Here is an 8,820-nt window from a genome sequence, read left to right on the forward strand (position 1 = left end):
AAGGAAGAAAGGAAGAAAGGAAGAAAGGAAGAAAGGAAGGAAGGACGAAAGGAAGAAAGGAAGAAAGGAAGAAAGGAAGAAAGGAAGAAAGGAAGAAAGGAAGAAAGGAAGAAAGGAAGAAAGAAAGAAAGAAAGAAAGAAAGAAAGAAAGAAAGAAAGGAAACTACATTTAGTTAGGAAGTAAAAAGGCAGATGAAATCAGAGAGCTTAATCTCAAACAAAAACTAACCACAAGAAAACAAGGGGAAAGAAGACATAACTAAACATATGACAAAAAACATAACAAAAATCATCCAAAAACAACCAGAACAATAATGGAATAAGGAGAAACCAGGTACAGTGACAAAAAAACCCCTAAACCAGATAAACAGTTGATAAAAAAGGCTAACACAAAGGCAGTACAAAAGACTAGAAAGTTACAAAAAATAAACTCATCTACGTTCTTCAGTTGATCCTTTTACTCCTAACTACCCGTGGATGCTGTTGCTGAAGGTGATATCTTGTCATTCGTTTCTCCTAAAACAAATGCTCCAGTGTTTGTGCATTTGTCACATTCCTGTCAGACTGCTGCTTTCATTTAGTCTAGTATATGTAACCGTCCTCGTCTCTGCTCTGCGTTGTTACTTTTTGTGTGTGCTGCACCAAGAAGCCACGTGATGCCGGAGGAATTTTATCGGAACAGCCTCCATTTATTCTGTTTATAAACAAAATATGGCGTCAGCATGTGCCGCGCTCTGACAGTGCCCAAAACTAAAACATAAAGTTCAAAATAACACAGAAATTAAATATAACGAAAAATCAATCCGCCATACTCACCTCTTCCAAATTAAGAAAGGAGAAAAAGGGAAGAGGGAGGGCGGAGCATCAACTTATTTTTGGGATCTGAAGGACCTATTTAGCATTCGACCCAATTGCCAGGTGTAAAATAAAATAAAAAAACAAAATTTTGTGTAATTATACTATACATTGTGAACCTGTTACATATAGTGGGACTTTTCCTCCTGTTTGAGGGATGACTTATTCTTTATTGTTGCCCACAAGCATGCTTAGTACAGGAGTTTAAATCTTTTTGTTTAATGATGTCATCACACTTTGGCTTGAATGTGAACTGATTGGATTATAGCAATCTCTGATGATTGGATTTCGGGGAGTTATTTTTGTTGTGTTTTTGCCTTATTTTCTTTTTAGTATTCTTCTTATTTTTCCATACCTTACAAAAATCTGACCTTGGTTTTGAACTTGTGCTTAACATAATATGAACTGAATTGAAAATAAAAAACAGGAAACAACACTGATGAAAAACTCAAACAAAGTGGAGTAAATCTCTTTAGTAAGATAATACCCAAGACTCTAAATAAAATGATATTACTGTTGGGGAGAGCCATCTCATCGACGTGACAAATGAGGAGAAAAAAAACACAAATATATGCTCCTGTCTTTGTTTCGTTGTGATTGAGGCTTCTGGGATGAGCCAGGGTCAGCTGAAATAATGGAGCACAGTGTCCATTAAAACGTACGCACAATTAGGTGGGAGGCAAACACTGCCAGTTGCTTCTGACCCCACTTCATTATTGTGCAAATGGAAAGACTTTACTTACACAGCCACTTATTCTGTTTGTTCCACGTTCACTTTCTAACAAAATACATAACCCACTTACAGTATCGTCTGAGCCGCTGTAATGATTTCAATTACTGTTGCTGCATAAACAAACAGACAAACAGGGATTCTTAGAGGAGGTAACTATTTCTGCAGAGCAAGCACAAACTGTCTCAGGCTTCCTTTCATTATCTGCCTTCACAGAACAATTGAGATGCACATTGATCTTCAAACAGCCATTTAAGGAACTAAATTGCCAAATTGAAAGGAGGCAGTACAACATAGGCAATTACAGCCCGGCAGCTCAGTTCCTTAACATCCTAATACAGACAAAAACGGTGCGCTGTTTCTCTTATCTTCACCTTCTCCTCTACAGGAGTTTTTCCTGCTTCGTCTCTGCAGACTCACATTCACAGCAGCTGTGGGACCTGTAATTTTGAGGGAGATCTCCTGCCGCTAACAAGGCAGCTCACAGCTTCTGGCCTGCTTTTGAATCTGTTGTGGGCTCAAGAGTGTCTTTGTGTGGAGTTTAGCGCATGTGAGGGGGTTTGGAAGTGGGGAGATACAAGACAACAAACAGTTTGCTCTTTAAGTCTGTGCAGACAGATGACAGATGGCAAAAGGAGACAAAAAAAGGAAGATGAGCAACAATAATGTGAATTGATTAGGTAAATAAATGAATAATTAAAGGGGCAGGTAGTGCTGTTTGACCCGCAGTAGCTACTTGCCCTCACGGCCTTTAATTACCCCTGCCACCCATATCAGAGTTGACAAATTCATGAAAAATCAACCCCACATTTTTTTCAAAATAGCAGCTTCTCTGTTGGTTTTATCTCCATAGCAACCATTTCATTTTTTGGTCGCCTCGAAGGGGTTAAGAATTGGAAAAAGTACATTTTTCAATTCCTTGGCAACAGAGTTTTTTTTGTTAACCACATCCACATTCCTGGAGCCAATGATTCATTGAATATATTCTCCCAATGTTTCAGTAAAAACTGTGCGAATAACAGGGGAACGCCACTTATGCGAGCTAGCTATGCTAACCCCGTTTAAACTTTTTTCCCCCAAGTAGTTTCTCAATGAGGCCTGAGGAGTGATGAGGCGATAGATCAAAATTCTTAGGAGTTTAAATTTGTTGAAAGTATTTTAATTATATTTTTGAAAAATTCAAGATGGCCTCTTCCCGGGGTCCAAATCTCAACAGAACTTTGGTTTTGGTTGTAGTCTTAAGCTGGTGGTGTTGTGTTCTTCTGTAGTACCTTGCGTACAGATGAATCCACAGACAATGACATGTTATAATCAAAATTATTTCAATTATCAATTTCAACACACAACGTAACAGCCTCCTCTTCTGGCATTCTTAACGCAACTCTCGTACTTATGTCATAAATTCAAGTGGGAATTTACAGCATTGCCTTGACCAAACGCTGACAGTAAAACAAAATGTAATATTCTGTCTGATTACTGCAGGTGGGGGAAATTTTGTGAAGACTGCTTAAGTTTTTTTTTTTTTTTTTCCTCTATATTGTTTATTAACAAATTAACAAATTTCCCACATTGCCATAAAATGACCACCAAGCCATAGGTCCTATGGCCATCCTATATTAAGGTAAGGTACTGCGACATACATAACCCCATGTCTGCCTCTTCTAATTGGTTAAGTAAAGTAACGCAATACTTGAAGTTGAGATTAAGTGTGTGTGAAGTGAAAATATTTAGAAGGTGCTCACGTTCATCACATGGACAGGTCTCGCAGCTGTTCTGTGCCCGAGCAAATATGAGAAGCCTCTTTCTATTGAAACCATTATCTATACTCACCTGCCTGAAGACCAGTAAAAGTTTCCTAGTAAAGAGTGCTTGTGGTGTGAAGTGATTTATCTCCCCATACACGTACTGAAGAGCTGCACAATCACCAGGAAAGCACAGCACGACAATAACGTTAAACCTTTCTTTGGATTCCCCTGACATTTGTGTTTTGGATTCATTAATGGAGTTTGAAATGTTTTTTAAGCTCCAAAAGATGGTTTCTCCTGCTTTGATGTCAACCTTTTGTTTGGAGTGATGTCGCTCACTTTGCCCCAATTTACTTTATTTACCAAATACTGGGTGTAAATTTTGATGAGTTTTTCAGTATGTGGCAGGGGCTAAATTTTGCTGAAAGGCGAAGTACGAAAGAAGTTTTGCAAAATTAATGCGGTCCTTGCCGTCAGTGACTGCTATGGGACACAATAAGTAAATTTATAAAGAATTCTGCTCAGCTTGCTTCACTAAAACCCCATGTGGAGTCTAAAACTCTGCCATATGTTGGTGTTTGAGTAGTGTCCAGTCCGTACTGTCATAGTGGGAGGAAGCTCACTGCTGCAGGTTTGTGGTACCACAGCAGTCACTCAAGAACTCAAAAACCAGATTTGAACATTGTTGTTTTTTTCATCCCTCTCCTTTTCTACTTCATGTGTGAGGGTCTGTGGAAGGTGGTGAACATTGTTGTGCACCATCTTGTACTTGTCTGTACATTCATGCATTTTTTACTTCTGTTTCATCTTCTTGAAGGACATGGGACTGGAGCCTATCCCAGCTGACTTGAGTGGTAGAGGCAGGTACACCCTGGACAGCTCATTAGTTGTTACAGTATCCATTAGAATCTGATCTGAGAAGCACAACTGTGGACTGCAAACACACAGATGGAGAATATTCAACAGAAAGGCTCAAGCTGAGTCAAATCAGAAGATCCTGTTGGCATATAATAGCACAAATCACTATGGTGCCTTTTGACAGTGGTGTTTATATTGCATAATACCTGTCAGCTGGTTATTTTAGGTGGATTTTATTTGAGCTTCCTTTTCATGTAAAGGCTTTTAATCTTTCTGAGCCGTAAGAGTCCCCGGTGACAGTTGATTAAATCGGCCTTGTTGGCCATTTGTCTTTAAACCTTGGCCTTTGAGATGTCTGATGGGACAACTGACTTTAGAAAATTTGAAGCCAAGCAACAACTAAATGTTTTATTATTCAACATAGCACAATAAAGCTTGTGGATTTGGCAAAACATTTACAGAAAAAAAATTAAGTGAGACAAATATTTCTCTGATTCATTGATCTTTCCAGGGACCAAATAAAATCAAGCATTCTACGATTGCTCTCATTCTAAAATTGCATTCCTTAATAAACTGCCTAGTAAATTCTTTTTTTTTTTCATAAAATATATATAGTTTTTTCTGTAGGTTTTTTCCAACTACATAATTTCATTCATTTTAAAAGTTTTGTTTTTAATTTATACTGTTGCTGTCTACAGTGTAGTGCAAAGATTATAGAGGAACTTCATTTTGTTGTCCTTTTTCCATTTCATTTTAATGTGAATGCAAATACAAAAACACCACCAAAGGTCCTATGGACATCCAATATTAATTGTAACTCAATTTTTTAAAATAATTTTAAGTTATTTAGTTAAATGAAAGACACTAAGCATTTGATGATCAATTTTGGCTCAAATCTGATAAAAAAATGAGCTTAAAAGACGTTGAGGTGATAACACAGCAGTAGGTGTGTGTCTGTGTGTGTGTTTGTGTTTAACATATACAGTACAAATAAATTCATTGGCAAAATATAAACCTCTGCCTGTTTGACCCGAAAGACAGAGACAATCAAATAAAAATTCAAGGGCATCCAATAGTTTTTACATCCAAATCCATAGAGGCAGTAAAAGTGATGCATTATTCAAGTCAACGATATTGGATGCTTGCTGTTGTGCAATCTTTATCTAACATTATTTATTTTACAATACACAGCATTGATTTGATATAAGAAGGGAGCTCATCTAATAATGGAGTTCGGGCTCTATCAGTGTCAGAACATCGGTCCTGTTAGAGCAGGCAATTACACCCCGTAGCAATATCCCACCCCTGTTTTACACTTACTGAAATACGCTGTGCAAGGCTGGGAATCATCCAGGTAATATGTCAGAATTCCTGCAGACAAATGGAAATGCAGTTAATGTCAGCAGTCGTATAGACTTGAGTTGCTGGAAATGAGAAGCATGATGGGTTTACATAAAGATCCGTGCTAAAAGCAGGAAAACTCCCCACCTTGCAGTGCAGTCTGCAGGTAAAATGCTGGAGGCAGGTGTGGTCTGTGGTAAACGTTTCAGTGCCAAATGCTGCAAACACCACAGGGCAACTTGGTTTTTGTAAACTTTCTAAGCTGATGGAGTCATAAACCAGATAAAATGTTATAAAAATTTAATAAAAAAAGCAAACAACTTTGAGTTTACGAGACAACAACAATCAGGGGAATTCAATTTTATTTATTTATTCACCAACAAGTCAAAGCCCATTTGTAGAAAAAAATGTACACACTAAATTCACAAAATTCCCACATTTTTCATATAAATATAAAATAATTATAATAAAACAGAGAGGTGTATTGTTTAAAATTCTCTCAAACCTTTGATTTATGTTAAAAGACATGGTTTATGAGCACAGGAGTGAGCAGTGAGAAAATAAGATGAGGAAGAGATAAAAGCATTTGTCAAAATACAGAATGTACCAAATCGGACTGTTAAAAGACAAGCAAATGAATCATGGAATAAAACAGCTTGTGGTTTGCTGTGGCACATGGAGTTCAAAGCAGCCTAACAGAAATGAAGAGTCAATCTTGTCGTCCATTATGTTCCTCAAAAAAGTTAAATCAAATTGAACGTGGCGGGATTCTAATGTTAAAATATGTTGGTAATCTAAAGATAAAATTAAATTTATAATTCAAAATATATAACATTTCTCCTTTATTTTCTTTGTCAGATAGACAGCCTTTGCCCTTTTAATCTTTTACTGATTGTAAACTTTTAAAAGTGCACATCAATTGTCTTTAACTTTCACCAAACCAATATAAGGTAAAACAAACCTTAATATATTAAGCCAGTGATTGTCAAGTTTGGTGGTAAAATGTGTGCTTGGGGACAAATGAGGATAGCTGAGGTCCATTCTGCTCAGAACAGGTACAAATGAATGAGCAATTGTGTATTTGTTCGGGGTCTGTGAAGAATCCTGCAAAGAGCTCTACTGCAAAAGCACCAGGACAGAAAAGCCGTTTAACTACCAAACTCAGCAGGCTACTCTCTTCGTGAAAAATAGGCCTTCAAAGGAAGGCGACAAAATATCCTCCCCTCATCTGAAATATCCTGGGCACACAAAGAAACTTTTTTTGAAAAATATTTGTGTACTTTTGAAATCACTGTTCCATTATTTGCCCAGAATTTTAAAGCAGGAATATTTAAATATTAGCAATCGTGTTAGAATCACATGTTCTTTATTGTAACTCATTTGTCTTCAGGATAAAGACTTTTACTTTTTAAAAATGAGCACCAAACTGTTTACCTTTATCCAATTAAACATGAGGAGGACAGGTTTGAACAAATCTAAGAACACACAAGGAGCATACTTAGAACTAATAAAATATAAATCTTTGAAAAGTCTGTAAAAACAACAAACAAAACCTTACAATTAGCTGTCATCAATTATTATTCAAATTGTTTCTTCAAGTAGAACAGAGCTAATGGTGCTGTTGCTTTTGATTTAAGTTTCAAACCTGATCCGGGAGTACCTGATTGGAATTTACTAGTATGACCTATTATACAGTGGTAATTTCCATTGTTAAAGGATTAAAGATAGGAAAAAAAACTAGATCGCCAGTTAAATTTTCTTTTTCAACAAAAATGTGTATTTTTACCGAAATGCCGGGAGGATCCAAGCAATTGAATGCAAATAAAGCAGACAAACCTCTACTTTGAGTCTGTTTTTCCCCCTCTTTCTTCATTTTTGACCTTAAAGCTGTCCCTGAGGTCTTGTTTTGTTGCTTTTTCATCCTGAAAGTTTTAAAGAAGCACTAACAGCGACAACACCACGCCCCATAACCCCCCACCTAGCTTAGAATATAAAATATAAAACAAATATTAATAAGAATTTGTACAGGGGGTGGATCTACAGGGTGCGAGGAGGGGCAGCTGTCCCCCCACAAAAATGTTTTACCCCTCTCCATTTTTTGAGTCAATATTAGTATTATTACTGACAAAGATTAAGAAATTGTCAGTACAAGCTTCTTTAAGAATTAGAACAAGCAGCTTAGCTAAAATATCTAATAATATTTAGCCAATATAAAATAATTTTTTTTCAATAATTTTGTTTGTAATTGGCTTCTACTCTGCTGTTGACATTTGCCACCTTTACAAAGTCTTCCGTCCAGCCCCCCATATAAAATGTTGTAGCTCCACCACTGGGACGGAATCCATCAAAGTGAAGACAAAGTTTAACATCATGTGTGATGCCAGAGACACGAGGAGACTTGGGTCTCAATAACCTCAGTCAGTCAGCACTTGGGTTTGATTTCTTCAACAACTTTTAAGTTTTGAGTATGTTGTGATCAAGACCTGAGACTATCTTAAAAAAATTGTAAAGGGCCCATCTTTGGTCCAAGTGGCCTGCCAAGAGATCTGCTTTGGGTGAAACTCACCCATCTGGACCCCACAAGACAGCGCGCTAAACTTTTTTTTTTTTTTTCCAACAATTTTTTATCTCCACTGGTGTCACAAGAAGACATAAAATTCTGTCCACCTTTATCATGGGAGGGATCACACATTGATAGAAAGGTGGGTCATCTGGACCCCATAAGATAGCATGAGGGATATGTGCTTTTTACACATACTATGTAGTTTAATACATGATTTAATCATAAAACTCTGTTCAATAAACACATTCTGTTGTTACAAATGTACACACAGCAGTTTTGTAAAACTACTAACATTGTTTCAGTTTTTTCAACCATTCTTCCTGTACCTCATCCTAGGTTGTGCTTTCTGTATCAAACAGCCCATTCAATTCAATAATTAGCCATGCTTGTTCAGGTGTAATAATGTCCTGGGCGCTGGCAGGTGTTAACAGATACAATCTGTTCTTTAGCATGTAAAGGACTTCCTGTCACACCCAATAACTTACTCACTTAGTTACAAAAAGTCGTTGTCAGTGGGAGAGTGTGCAGTGGCATACACACACACATTTCCCCACAGTCTCATCTCCACACACACACATCTGCCTTCTCTTGCTCACACATCTGTCTTTGTCTGTTCTAATTGTGCCCCCTCTTGGTAGCTGTGGGTAGTGTGGTTGAGGCTGTTCCTATGTTCTCTCACAGGAAAGTGTTTCTGCTGGGCAAAAACTCCCATTTTTACTCTGTCAGAT

The 8,820-nt window shown here is 37.3% G+C and overlaps 1 long non-coding RNA gene across 1 annotated transcript; it reads right to left on the reverse strand.

Moving 5' to 3' along the window:
• Positions 1 to 2,643: 2,643 nt before the first annotated feature.
• On the reverse strand, positions 2,644 to 5,750 carry LOC112160975. Its single transcript, XR_002921761.2, has 3 exons — positions 5,677 to 5,750; positions 5,509 to 5,559; positions 2,644 to 4,264 (listed from the first exon to the last, which is right to left on the reverse strand). It is a non-coding gene; the product is annotated as an uncharacterized LOC112160975 (long non-coding RNA).
• Between the last annotated feature and the right edge of the window lie 3,070 nt (positions 5,751 to 8,820).

The sequence above is a fragment of the Oryzias melastigma genome, linkage group LG3, assembly GCF_002922805.2.
Source record: "Oryzias melastigma strain HK-1 linkage group LG3, ASM292280v2, whole genome shotgun sequence".
In the NCBI taxonomy this organism is placed as follows: Eukaryota; Metazoa; Chordata; class Actinopteri; order Beloniformes; family Adrianichthyidae; genus Oryzias; species Oryzias melastigma.